General features: G+C 37.0%; 2 protein-coding genes across 6 annotated transcripts in view; one reads left to right on the top strand and one right to left on the bottom strand.

Moving 5' to 3' along the window:
- Positions 1-15,006, bottom strand: part of LOC107227172 — a 122,675-nt gene that overhangs the window by 56,660 nt on the left and 51,009 nt on the right. Inside the window, exon 5 of one of the 4 annotated variants that reach the window (XR_006903679.1) lies at positions 10,983-10,997. The exons of the other annotated variants lie outside the window; for them this stretch is intronic. The gene's annotated coding sequence lies outside the window, so the exon portion shown is untranslated. Of the gene's footprint in view, positions 1-10,982; positions 10,998-15,006 lie in introns of those variants that run through there. 4 annotated transcript variants of the gene reach the window in all.
- LOC107227058 overlaps positions 1-15,006 on the top strand; it is a 65,842-nt gene that overhangs the window by 19,409 nt on the left and 31,427 nt on the right. The window lies entirely within an intron of this gene.

Below are 15,006 nucleotides of genomic sequence, written 5' to 3'. Positions count from 1 at the left end.
CTTCACTCGGTCGTGAGAAGAAAGGCTTTTGTTGAATCAAGGAATTCGCTCTCGACTAAATCAATTTGACAAACTAAATGAATCAAAATCGTTGAATCGCAGTCACAGTATTTGGAACAAACAAAGGACACTAGATTCAAGTGAATGGACTCCAACAAAATCTGTTTTGTTGGTTCAAGAATCTCGTTCCCTCCGTGTATAGACGAATATCTTGATTTCCGACAAATTCGATCCGTAGAAAACTAATGTCGGAACAAAATGAGGACAAGTTCGTTAAGATCATAAATCTCTGAAAATTCGTCAACGATTGTTTTCGTGTTAGTCGTTTTTAATACCAAAAGTACTTGATCCTTTTGATCAAATGTCCCATCGACTTTCATTCTTACTCTACCTTCCAAACATTTAACATTGTCATTTTATGCGTCAGCATAATTCTTTAATATTTCGATGCGGAGAGGTACAAAAACTGAGAAAATAAGGCAACTGTATTGAATAAGGGAACGAACATTGAAGTTATGTAAAAAACAAGTCAACGGTCAGGTGTTGATTCGGCTCAACAATCTGTCAACTAGCGAAACGTCATTTATAGTGAAGAAAAAAGAAAAAAAAAAAAAATTTGCAAAACTTGTTCTCTCCCCCGACTCGTGTGTAACAACATGACGTATTCCTTTTTATTGCATAACGTTTCTTCCTCATCTCTTTGACTCGATCGCGACCGCAATCTTTATTGAAAATCTTTATCCGCGGGCACTTTGAATTCTTTTCACGGTGAAAAATAAGCGCTTCGAGTTGCTCAGAGCTCTTTCTTAACATCTCCTCTTTTTTTTTCTAACTCCCTATCAAGTAAAGACATATCGTTCGCCATTCGCCACCCCGAGACGGGGGCACATATTTTTTTTTTTTTTCGTTTTTTTTTTTTTCACGAACGTCTCGGCTGATTAAGAAAACGAGAGTAGCGGGGTCGGGTTGTACGTGACGTCATCAGCGTGACAAACCAGCCTTTGTAAGGTGGAAGAAAAGGGGGCGAAGGACGAAATGCTAACCGAACTTCGTTATTTACGTTGGAATTAGGGATTTCGGGTGAGGGATTCGGCGGCGCGATATGTTGCCTGCTAATTGGCGACTTTTTCCTCCTGGCGAAACTCGATTCAAACTGAGGGAATATATTATATATGGGGCATTACACGTCAAATTAGCGGTCCATTTATTTCAATCCCTTCGATTCCGATCATTTTTTTTTTTTTTTTTTCTCGTTTGCACGATGTTCTTACTAATCCAAAAGGGTTTCCGGAATTTTTTTAAGATTTTCTTTAGCCACTGGTGAAATTTATACGAAATCGCGACACCAATATGACGAAAACACCGTTTATAATTTTCAAACAATTCACACTGATTCTGTGATTCAAAATGTGATTTTTGACCACCACGCGATACTCACATCTCGATATTTAATACTTTTTTTTTTCCTAAGTTTTCGTTGGTTTTTTCATCTCGGAATTGTTTCTGCTTCTTTTTTTTATATGCGATAGATCTTGACACATTCCAGAATCACATTATTTTCATGACTCCGTGGTCTGTTTAGATCGGGGATTGAAAAACAAAAAAAAAAAAAAAAAAAAACTGCAATTCCGACATGGAAAAACTGAAAACTTTCGAAAAAAATAGTAAATATCGAGATCCCTTTGTCGTATGTTGCTTAAAAATCACATTTTAATTCATAGAATCTGTATCAAGTTTTTCATATTTTGAAAAATGGCGTTCTTGGAATTGGATTTTCGTTTTTTCCCAAACTTCATCGGTAGTTAAGAATATCAAAAAAAAAAAAAAAAAATTCCGAGGCTCGTTTGGGTCGGTATGACCATCATCCTAAAAAATGATTATAATCGATGAGGATGAGGTACATGGACTCCTAATTTGACGTGGAATGCCTCATATACATTTCATTCTATTTTTCTTCGACGAATTATACGTGGCGAGTCATTCGTGTATAGATTATAATTAATTTAAGTAATTAATTTATACTGAAGTTTAGAACCTACAACGAGCCGATTATACAAGCATTGTTTTTGCCATATTTTATTATGCTTATTTGTATTATTCCTACAATAATTGCTTGTATCGAAAATTTTGAAAACTTACGTATAGTAAAAATAAATAACAAAAGAAGAACGAAATTCGCTGAAAAAATTATGGATATCTTTGGAGCAGTTTTAGATTTTTTTTTTTTTTGTTCTCTAGTATTTTTGTCCTCATTTAATTTCTCCGTTTTCCAAATTTTCAAAAACATCCGAATCTTCCAACACGTACACGTAAAATACATAAAGTTTCCGAAAATTTATTTACAATTAGTCAAGCGAAGTGAAAAAGAAAAATCCAAGGTATCAAACTTTATTTCCAAGTGGTATCTTTAACTAATTGAGACAGCATCAACGTTGTGATAATTGAACAAGTTACCAGATTTCCTGCATTGGACGATTAAGAATTTGCATTTCGACACAAGCGGCGACAATTTTGTCGTTGGCGAATTGATCAGGTGCCGTTTCAACGCAATTTTCGCTTCGCTTTCCTCGAAGTTAAACTTCATAAGATAGTAAAAATATCGTTCTTTTACATCCACTTCTTTTACGTATTTGAAAAAAGGATATATGATGCGTTTTATAACCTCTTGTGAGAAACAAAAAGATTGCAGCGAGCGAGAGAGAAAGAGAGAGAGAGAGAGAGAGAGAGAGAGAGAGAGAAGGACAACCTGTTGGAAAACATTATCAGGTGAATCGAGTTTGGTGATAAAGTAACCAAAGTCTGTTGAAACTTTTGATTTTTCCTCCACGTTTTTTAAAAAGCAAAAAAATTTCCGTTGTTTATTATTATTATAATCAACGCCACCATTCTTACCAGCCAATTTCCTTTTCAACATTTATTTTTGCTGTTGTGTTAACAGAATGTCATAAGTTCTATTTAATAAGAAAATGGAAGGAGAAACTTTTGCGTCAGCCGATTGATGACGATACGCATATAGGTACGTAAGGTCCGGAGGAAAAAATGTTGTAGGTGGCTGACGGAAGGAATAAAGGAAGAAGAAACTAGTCGAGAGCTTGTCTTGGGCCTGTCTTCTGTCTTCCCGTTCGCAGGTTACATACAAATGCAAATGTCACCAGGGCTGAATAAATATGTCCCTTTCTTCAAAAAAATTTGCATAAAATCAATTTGCCAAGGTTCGCTGCTGCTGCTGCTGCTTCTTCTTCTTCCGTTCAATGTAAGTCTCGGGGCAAGAAAGTTAAAAAATAATAAAAATATATACAAACACACGGACAAAAAGGTGGAAAAAAAAAATTACAATAAAGTTATATAACAAACATAGGTATAAAAAATTATACAAACGCGATGTGTACACGAGTACCTTCTCAACTTCCGGTTTCTCTTCCCTCGTATTCAATCGCCGAGCCGTCCCCCTCGGAATGTTTTTAATTCTTTTATATTCCTATCTTTTTGCACTCCGCGGTTTTTCGTTTTATTTCCATATTTCCTCCCTCCAATTCATCTCGACATTTTAATTTTCAGTTTCTAAACGGGCTGAGTTACGAGCCTTTCTTTCACTCATCCTGCGGCACACCCTTTGAAAATTTTAATAAAATTATTATATCGTTGTGTCGTAAAGGTTTGAATTATTCCTGGATTTAAAAAAGAAAATCTGGTATTACGGGAAAATCCGTGGCTCGCATTTTACTCAATACATCCTCAACATTGCTCCAAACTTTCATGTTACTTGCATATCGATAATTTTTCATCGGCAAAAATACAAAGTGAATATGAAATTGAACTGACACCATTTCAGAGAATGCTGCTGGAAAAGTTTTCAATTGTTTAGCGAACTTTATACTCTGATGTAATTACAATTTGTCATACTGTAGAAAGAACTCGAAATTAATCGGAATTGGAAAAAGTAATGATAAATTTGGAAAAAAAATTAATTCATTTATACGTATATTATACTGAGTAAAATTTTGAGAATGCGTTGATCGAGAAAAAAAAAACGGGTATCAAATTAGGGCCGTTTTGCCTGGAATGCCCCATATATACGAAACTCGATTAGAACCTTGGAATTACATCTGTATTACGTAATAAGAAGCCGCTGATCTCATCGGGCCAATAAAAAATGTATTGTTTTATATATAAGGTTATGAGCTGTATAGACGAAGAAAATTATGTTCGGTCAATTCTTCGTCGTTGGTTCTTTCTCTCCAGTCTTATGCAATCTCTTGTTTATTAATTCAAATAAAAAATTTCATTTCGTGCAACAGATAAAAGTGAGAGAAATTTTATGACACCGTTAAACCATAACGAGAATATTGATTATTGTACGGTAAAATTCGCCTAGTTTAGAACTTGATTTATGCTTTTTTTTTCTCTTGCCTCAGCGAAAATTCCGCAACTAAAAATGATACAAAGAAATTCTCAGTTACCTGAAGAACACGCTTCAGGCTTACCTTCGGCTCGCCGTAACACAAATAAACTGGTCTTGTTACGTAACAGTTGCAAATTTTCTTCCGAGTATAACGGCAAAAACGTACCGTCTTTAAACATCGAAGCTATTCTTCGCCGTTCTTTTACGTATGTTGTTGTTTTTTTTTTTTCATATTTCGCTATTACAACGGTGAATGATCTCCCCTGAGTCACTGCGATAATAAAACGCGACTGGGTATTTAATATTATCGATATATAACTTCAAAAATGCGGTAGAAACAAACAGATAAATGTAATAATAAACATGGCAAAATATCACTGTCCGTAGTGTATAGTTATTACACTATATCGCAATAAGCATTATGCACGAGACGTTAATTGAAATATAACCGGGAATGAGTAACGATACCGATAAACTCAAGCGGCAGCTGTCTTATCGCATTATACCTATAATATAAATAGAATTGATATGTTAATTTTAATCTTCGAGCTATTAATCACTGCAAAGCTCTTATCGCAATATATCGACTTGGACGACATTTCTTTCAATGTCCAAGCTGATTGACGATATTTTTACGGTAAATCGTAAATACCCAAACGTTTGTAAACAGCTCGGTTTGACGGCATAGCAAATCTTGATGATGTCAGATCAAAACACAAAAAAATTACGTCCACGACTCTGAGAAATATTGTTCCGCTAAAATACCTTAATTTTTTTTTTTTTTTTTACACCCGCAATTCATCAACAGATCAACCAATCGTCAGATTTTATCATGTATACCGGGAGAATCTCTTGAAATTTGATAATCGACCGCGCATGCGCGAGTTTTATCGGCTGTTCGCACAGGCTGGCCATCCCGAGTTTTCAGCTGTCAAACTGTTTCTGACGGCGATGCAGTTGATACGAATTTTCGAGGTTAGAATTTCAAATAATCGAGGCAGCGACTCGGAAAGGTTTGGGAAGCATTTGTTGTCGGGTCGGAAAGTCGATTCTTCAGAGAACGGTCGGAATTTAACGCTCACGCTCTTTGAAAATTCAAACGTACAAATTTTGCGTAGGTTGGCTCGCCTGTATCGCAGTCAAGAATATCGCCGCGGGAAGATTTGGCCGACCAATGAGATTGAATTATTTGGCGCATGCGCGGTTGATTTTCAAGTTTCAAGATATTGTCCCGGTACATACGGTTTAAAAAAAAATAAAAAATTTCTTCAACCTTTTATTATTATATCAATCGCGCACACCTGCCAAAATCTTTCCCATAAAATTTTCTCCGCTTCATGATCGTTATTGTCGCTCATTCTCGAGGCGCGAGGAAATGAAACAAGGAAATGATGCAACAAGGTAAAAACTAGAGAAAAAAAAAAAAAAACCTCGGAAGGTTCGATTACCTCCTACGTGACCGTAAAAACCGAAACTCTGCGAGACCAAAGTGGGATATAAATAAAACGACTATGGTAAGAGACGAGTGCAAAGAAGAGGACGAGATACGTTTCGGTGAAGTTGTTCAAGCCTGAAAACACGAAGCAATCGTAGATCGGCAACCGCTGTGTCTACGTGCATACACACCTATAAATATATGTGTGTATAAGGCAGAATACCAGAGCTGGCGCTTAATGTACCGGAATAATTGTTTCAGCCTCAGTAACACGAACAAAGCCAACCAGCTTTCAAGAGACAACGATGATGCTTCAGTGCCGGAGATATAGAGACTCCTACTAAACCTGCAGCTATGAGGGCGCAAGCATACGTCGTTATTAGTCGTTATAGCAACAATCGCAGCCCTCAAGACCATAATTTTTGTTACAAAGAACAGGGAGAAAATAGTCGTTTAGGCCTGAATTAGACCTGCAGAATTGTTAGATTTATCAATCAATACTATCCGAATCAAGTTAGACATATAGCTGTACCAAAGATTATCTTTTCAAGAATCAAACCTGCAGAGTTGTTAGATCTATCAATCGATATTGTCCAAATCAAGTTAGACAAATAGCTGTACAAAGAACTGTTTTTTTCAGAATCAGACCCGCGAAGTTGTTAGATTTATTAACCAATATTGTCCGAATCGAGTTAGACAGAAAGCTGTACTGAGAACTATCTTTTTTAGAATTAGACCTGCAGAGTAGTTAGATTTATCAACCAATACTGTCCGAATCAAGTTAGACAGAAAGCTGTACCAAAGACTATCTTGTGTAAGTTACATAACCTTGGCTCATCTTCGTCGCGATTTTTGGTATACAAACTCCTGTTCAAGAGTTGAGTATTTTTGTTTATCCATTGTCTCGTGTAACTATGTAAATAAAACGGAGTCTCTGTGAGATACAGACTTGCTATATTACGTAATTCCCGTCTATCTTCACGAACTCGGCAGCGGTAATTTCACACTGTGTATTCAGAAAGATAAGAGTTTTGGAGAGAAAATTATTTTTTTCTTTCACGAAGAAATTCTCAGATGGCTCAGCGTCAATTTCCCTCAAAATCTTATCAGTTACGAATTCAACGAAACCATACAAAAATATTTTTACACCCATTACCAAATTTTGTACAAACTGGACTTCCAGTTTCTAGAGTTACTGTTGTGCGAAAAATAATTTAAAATTCATGCAAATAACTCAGGAACATCTCAAAATCCAAGCAGTGTTTGATTGGGAAAATCCCCATCAGTTCGAAGCAAAATCGTGTGAATGAATCGTCGTCGCGAAATCTTTGGCCACAAAAATTTATCGTAGACCGAATAACCCCTAGAGGGAGATTTCAAAATGCTAAGAGATAATTGTCTGCAATCTCAAAACGAAACCTCAATTTTTCATTTGCGAGTTCATTATAATAACAATTATCAGTTGAACTAATTTTTAATCCTCTAGCGTGATAAAAATTTCGATATTAATTATTGATTGAATTCGACATGAAAAAATATTCAATCAATTTCTGTTTGACAAAAACAAAACTCATTTGCCTCATACTTTTTTTTTCCTGCCGTTAAAACTCTTTTCGAAACTTAACAGCGGATAACGCGTAGAGTTTGCTGACTCTGGTATTTGGTTTGCGTCCTTTTTATACATTTTTTCCTCCTTCTTTGTTATTCATTCATTCTTGTTTCATCTTTTTACATTCTGTCGTTTCGTTATCGTTCCCGAGCTGATTGAAATTCAGATTTATTTTCTCATTGCTGTAAGAGGAAGTCCAAACCTTGCGTCTATTCTACGCACGTATGTACATAAATAGTATAAACAGTACAGCTTAGCCTCGACCACTTCATTTCATGACACGTTTTACCGTCAGTAATGCCTCTAGCAAAATAGTCAATTATCCTTCGATTTAAACATAGAATAAACATCGCTGTTTGACTTTGCTCAAAAACATCTATAATATGATCGATCTTATCGGAATAATAATATGAATCGCTAGTTTCTTTTTCGAAAAGTAGCAAAGAAGATATTCAACATACATGCTAATGCGGTGTTACGACGTGATTAACGACAAGTGAAAAAACTTGGTTTAAGTGATAAGATTCAAGCTTCTATTTCAAGCTTCGCCGAATATCGCGATAAGCATTCGAAGCAATTCACAGAATCCAAGGAACATTAGATGTTCGTTGGAAATGCCGGTACGGTTCAATTCTCAGACGATGAATTACGATAAAAGTACAACGAAACATAACTGAAACATAATCGAGCGGATAAAACAGATTACCATAATTAACAACGTCGAACAATAATCGAAATTTATTGCATCCAGCTGATTTCTTGACGAATTAGTCACGTCGTCGAGTCGACGCAATAGCAAACAATTTGATTGACACACCGATTGCGCTGGTTGAAAAAGTTCACTAAAGTCAAGGACGGATACGACATGCGTGAAAACTGAAGGAGAATGGATTACAGAGAATCGATCGCAATCCCGGATAACAAATTATGCAATAGATCCTACTCATACGTCTGGTTATTGAACGTAGGTACATTACACGTGTGATGCAAAAGCTTTTCGTCACGCTGCGTCGAATTTATTAAGCGACAATTTATGTACACTGAGAGATATTTTTAGTTCCGGTTACCGCTAAGTCCTTAAATATTTTCATTTTTTACCGCAAACGAAAAATATTGTTCTAGGTAGAGAATGAAAATTAATTTTCTAGCTGTTACCGGAAAGTCTGGTATCCGTTGCTATTCTTTCTCATTACGATCGCTGTTGCTAGATTTTCTTGTAACTATTGCGAAAATTTAACGCTCGTGCAACGATAAACTGACGTTAAAGCCTTGTTTAACTAAAAAAGTAGAGTAAACCGAACAAACTGATTTTGCGCTGGAATTACCAAAAAAAGGATCGACGATAGCGCAAAATGGTCAGGCGTACCTCGTTTTTCGTAATCCCAACAATATTCTCTCTCTCTCTCTCTCTCTCTCTCTCTCTCTCTCTCTCTCTCTCTCTCTCTACCTCTACCTCGCTCTCCCTCCACTCGTGCGACGCACGAGCCCTCGTCGAAGAGGTTGACGAAGGTCGAGGACGCGAAGCAAGGCGACGAACGTTTGATGCTTGCAGGCTATTAATTGCACGGTTCGAGGCGCCTTGCAGCCTGACTGAGTATCAGGGTCAAGCACCCGCGTTCTCTTACGGCCCATCAAGATACACGAAAGTATACAGCTGTGGTTATAATTGCTTCGCAGATTGCTCCGTTCGTTCGTCAAGAGTCAAGCGAGTCCACAAGGGTTAAAACCATGACTCGAGAGAAGCTCCGAGCTTCTGCTTACTCTTGGTCAGAACTATCTCAAAGTCCCAAGTCTTGCAGAAATTTCGTATCACGTTGAAACAACGCTCGAATGCGCAAAGTCTCGTTTAATGAAAGTCGAAACGAGATGATTTCCATGCCTGCGGTATGTCAAATTATTTAAACTTATCCCGCGTCATGGACATATGAATTACTTGGTTACTTTGATTTATTTCAAACTGTATACACGATGCGCTAACTTACGGCAAGTCGCTTAAACTCGTGCTTCATTCGTTTGACAGCACTTTAATTAACCTCAAGTTATACTTGATAGAAAATTTTCATCGAGTCGTGCCAAGTGGTCGTCATTAGTTATTCAGAGTCACTTTAATTAACGACGAGTAATTTTCATTCATGCGATGTTACTTTGATCAAACTTATATACCGGGACAATCTCTTGAAACTTGAAAATCATCCGCGCATGCGCGAGTTTTATCGGCTATTCGCGCAGGTTGGCCATCCCGAGTTTTCAGCTGTCAAACTGTTTCTGACGGCGATGCAGTTGATACGAATTTTCGAGGTTAGAATCTCAAATAATCGAGGCAGCGACTCGGAAAGGTTTGGGAAGCATTTGTTGTCGGGTCGGAAAGTCGATTCTTCAAAGAATGGTCGGAATTTAACGCTCACGCTCTTTGAAAATTCAAACGTACAAATTTTGCGTAGGTTGGCTCGCCTGCGTCGCAGGCAAGAATATCGCCGCGGGAAGATTTCGCCGACCAATGAGATTGAATTATTTGGCGCATGCGCGTTTCATTTTCAAGTTTCAAGAGATTGTCCCGGTATATTCGCTATAAGTTTCGCGAAGCGAAGTGAAGTTACGTGGAATTCGGAAAAAACGTATCAAAAGCTAGATCGATATTTTTGTTCCGTGTTCAGAATCGTATTCCTGTAACGAAAAATCGAAACACCAATTTTGAGACGTACAAATTTATACTTGGATACGTTTTTCGATCTAATTAAGGAGAAAAATTAACAAACGTTACGTCCGTAAAAAATGTTCAATCAGTTTGAATAATTTAGTTAGTTATTACGTACAGTGTATTGAGTCGAAGATTTTCAGATCAAACCAGCTCTTCAAACACCCGCAAAAAGTAACTCGAGAAATAAATAATCCAATCCCCGGCTTACATTGTCCCTCTAATAATAAATAATCTAAAACAAGATATTGGAGCAAAGATTAACTCAAGAAAACCTTCAACTTTGAGCTTAAACTTTAATATTTTTTCAAGCAAACTTTTCCGGCTAATACACGTTAAATACAGTCACCGTAGTTTCCCAACTTGTGACGTCGTAATTAGTGCAGATACAAGGAGGCAATCCTTTGACGAAGGATATCGATTCCTCCTTTCATGCCTCGAACCATTTTCGCTGGTTCGTTCGCTCGGCATTTCTTTTTTGTTTCTTCTTCTTCTTATTTTTTTTTATTTGCTCTTCTTTTCCTTCTCCTCACTTCATTCCTCTTATTTCCAACATTTTTATGGCTGATTCGTACCGAAAGCGACGAGTTTCTGTCGAGTTAGGTATCCATACTCGCGGGTAAAGACGGGATGGAGAAAAAAAAAAAAAAAGGAAAGGAAAGGAAAGAAAAAAACCAGGGACGAGTATAAGACGGTACGAGGATTTACAAAGTTCCTTTTTCACCCGCAAAGCACGCCTTTCTTTCTCGTACCCTCGGCCAAAAGTGTCACCCCCAATTTCACGTCCTTCGCGATGAAAATCCTTATTCTTACTCGGCTTAGGGATCTTGCAGGCGTACAGTTGAGTCCAAAAAACCTTTCAAATTATAGGAGAAATTAAGAATCAGATATTTGAAATCGATAAATTAATTTAAGTTTTCATCAGTTTTAACAGATGATTATAATAATGCTGACATGAGATATAGTTGAAAACTGGTTACATTTTCATGCATATTTTACGGATGCCAAATACAATATTGGTGCAATTTATTCAATTTCTTCAAGCTTATTATTTTATTAAATAAATTCTACACAGATCACGTAACACGGATTTTTTTACTCAATTAATATACTTTGAAATAAATCATTGGTTTATTATCTCCAGCCGGTATTGATTGTGTTTTCTTTTTTTTTTTTTTTGTTGTTAATTGAAGAATCGAAAAATAATACCGTTCAGGCGATTTATAAATAAGTCATAGACAAACAAAATGATCTAGGATTTGTCGAAATTGAATATACGATACGATTTTCTGATTAAAATAAATGGGAAATAGTAAAGCGTCCGTAAAATCTGTTAACAAGTGATATTTTGCCGTGGAAATTGGATGATAATTTTTTTTTTTTATTCTTTTTTTTTTTTTTTTACTACCGGCTTCACTTGCTTCAGTCTGTATTTCGTATTTTGACTATTTTTCGCATTGTTTTATACCGGACTGTACGCCTTAAGAAGGGACAGAGGAAGGCTTGTCCGCTTACCCGTATAAATTTTTCACCCACGGTCACCGCCACGTGCTTCGGGGATAAAAGTCAAAGGTCACAGCAGCTGAGTAATTATGTCGGGTGTCGGATATTGGCTTTTTAATATCGAGTCTCTCGCTGTCCGCACAAATACGCGGGCAGCCGTTATACGAATGCATAATATACGTGTGGTAAAGTGGATGTTCCAATTAGGTGCTGACAGGTTAAGCACCAATTATCGACCCTTTTATCTTTCGTGTTAAAAATTATCGATAAAAAATTGCTCAACTTTCAATCGTAAGAGTCCGACAATGATTGGCTTGTCAGATAGTAGTCTGAAGGACGGTAAATTGTTATTTTTTTTCATATTTCACTCCAACTTATTACATGTAATACTAGTACTCGAAGGGTTTCATAGTGAAAAGACAGGCTGGTATAATTGGAACATTATTATCATTGAGATATCAAATTTGACACTGCTGTCTTTCACCTTCTAACTTTGTTGAATTAATTATCGATCAATTCATTCATATCTATATTGCATCGTTACATTTTAATTCAAAGATCTTTGGTTTCAGGCGAAATAATCGCGTAGAGAGAGAAAAAAAAGAAAAAAGAAAACACGTCACACCTATAATTTGACGCCATAAAATCGAAAACCATTTAACCATTCTACGTACTAAACGTGTCGATTATATCATCGCCATTTGAATATTTTTCATCATTTTTTCCGTCACCTGTTTCTTGGACAGGTTTGTTTTTTCAAATGTGCAAACTGTAGAATATAAACACTCTTAAATCCAAGCGGGGTCAAGTGTATAATGTAAAATACAGTTACCCTACCTACTCGAGTGAAATACGGTACCTATTAAAACTCAAGTCTGGAGTTGCATGCTTAAATTCGGTGAAAAAAACCTCTTAATAAATCCAACAAAGCGGAGTCAATAAGTCTCGTGACGCACTCGCGACGTTCTTGACGTGAAGTCCGATAATAATTTTCCAAACATTTATTATTGTCAAATATCTTGCATACTTTGTAAACGCTTTATTTAACTTTAGAAAAGCAGTATTTCACACAATTCAATATTTCCAGTTTGGCGATTTTCTTTTTTTTTTGTACTGATTTCTTGTACCTACTAAAAGTTTTACTCTTGCAAATCTGTTATTTTTATGTTTTACGTTGGTGCAATTAACGACGTAGAAGAATCGTGATCGTAAACATGACCGAGCTCGGTTATTTCAAAATCGAGAAAAATGAGCCTATTGATTAATAACTTTTCTGAAACGTCTTAATAGATTTTATTTAACACTTCGATGAATCTTTCAAATTGAAACTAATTGTAAGCCAACAAATTTTCGTCTAATTTGTCTGAATGATTTTCGAAAGTTTGCTTATAAAACGATGTCAAATAAAACTGTGAAAAGCGAACATTATTTGCTGAGGGGTGGGTGGAGGGAGGTTTACACATACATTTCGATTCCATTGAAAGATGACATCTTATTTGTTTATCGGTAATTGGCATTTCTGAAAGGAGTAAGATCACGGAGAAACCGGTGGGAATGGCGGATGAGAATCGCCGAAATTCCGGAAGGACCTCGAAGACGTAGACTTAGAGTCTCGAATCAAGGATCATGGATTCTAAACCTGAAGTAAAGGGTCCGCCAGTGGCACGCAACGAAGACCCGTGACGTATCGCGTAGACCCCTCGGCAGCATCTGTTGCCCAGATTAATATCTGAGGCTCTACTCGGGTTAGTTGGAAATAGGCTTTCCCCGCCTCGCTCATACCGGGTGATTCTAATTATTTTGCTCGCTGGTTCGGGGCTAAGTTGATAACGTGACGCAACACTCCGCGCCTGCTGCACCCTGATAGCGCGATATTAATTTATAATCACACTATAATTTATCACCGTGTACATCGTGTATATATATATATATATATATGTATGTATATATGATATAGTAACGCATAACCTTATTATAGGGTAGGAAGATTCGTGAGCCGATGAATTTTCGCGTCTATCTACAAGCGGAACGTGTCGAATTCGTCTTTCTTTTTCTACTGTACGTATATGTCAGGGTGTTGGGTGATAAAATAATTTGCGAATTTCCGTTGTGGTACCCTCGGTAAGGTTTTGTTTCGGTTGAAAGAAAGATTCTCTCCAATGATTAGCGTTCCACGTTACGTCAAAGATGGCGCTCGTTAGATTTTTCAATTTATTTATTAAAAGTAACGTTTTTCAAACGTAACGTACAACGCTCTTGTCACGGTGGAAATTTGCAAATTATTTTTTCGTGCCACACCCCAACGCATATCAGACGTATAATATTTCGATTGACTAAATTTCGCGATTGGTCACCATTTCCAAGCAGCCCAAGGTTTCCACGCAACGAGGATAATTATAATCAATCTACAATCGAGGAATGCTATTTTCGAGTAATTTAATCGAGACGAAAAAAACAATAAATAAAATTAGGAACCTGTGTGATACTTTTTTTGGAACAATGCTCATCTTTTTAAAATCATCTTATATTTATCGACGCTGTATTTACAGTTTTATTAACGAACCGCAGCTGGAAGGTGAGATCGATTTTTATTTATTTACTTATCACCATCCTGCTCGATAAAATCGCTGTCTATTTTCAGCGACAAGTTGCCTAGGAGACGTAATTATTTTGCGAGATTGTTTTTTCGTACGAATTGACGGAGACCACGAAAGTGTCTCGTGCCTTTCAGTGACGGTCACAGAATGTACGAAAAACTTCGTTCATAGTTAAAAAGAAAAGAATTTCAATTTCATGAAGTAAATCCAGAAAGTAATTCATTTGACGTAAAACAAAGATTCTTTTTCCAAATAAAACCACAGAAAATTTTCACGATTAGCGATGAAACTAAGTGTCGATTGATCTGCCCGAGAATGGCGGCAATTATACAATACCAAAACCGTGTAACTCGAGAATATAAAAAAAGGGCTTGTTCCTCCTTTCCGTTAACAGGTTCAATATTCGTCGAGAGTCACCACCGGGAGTAAATTGGTATTAACGTTCTCTAGGGCACGCTTTGGGTGAATTGGATTTATCACCGGATCAATGTTGAATACCCCCCCCCCCCCCCCCCCCCTTTGAGTTCCATCCGGGCAACAATATCGGATTGTCGGATACCCAAGTAAACGTTTTAGGATCGGAAGAATTCAATTACACGTTAAAAACTTTTAACCTCTGAAATCGCAAGGTCTCATCCTCGTCCGATTCTACACGTAACGTGGGAGTATTCTTATCTGAAATTAGAGTGTCGAATCCAGCCGGACCTCCGTCATTGACCTTACCGATCCAGCCATCATACGTTCGGGTTCTGCATCGTGCAGCTT

This window comes from Neodiprion lecontei, chromosome 4, assembly GCF_021901455.1.
Source record: "Neodiprion lecontei isolate iyNeoLeco1 chromosome 4, iyNeoLeco1.1, whole genome shotgun sequence".
Taxonomy (NCBI): Eukaryota; Metazoa; Arthropoda; class Insecta; order Hymenoptera; family Diprionidae; genus Neodiprion; species Neodiprion lecontei.
Note: the sequence above shows the minus strand (reverse complement) of the source record. Positions and strands in the feature narration are given on the sequence as shown.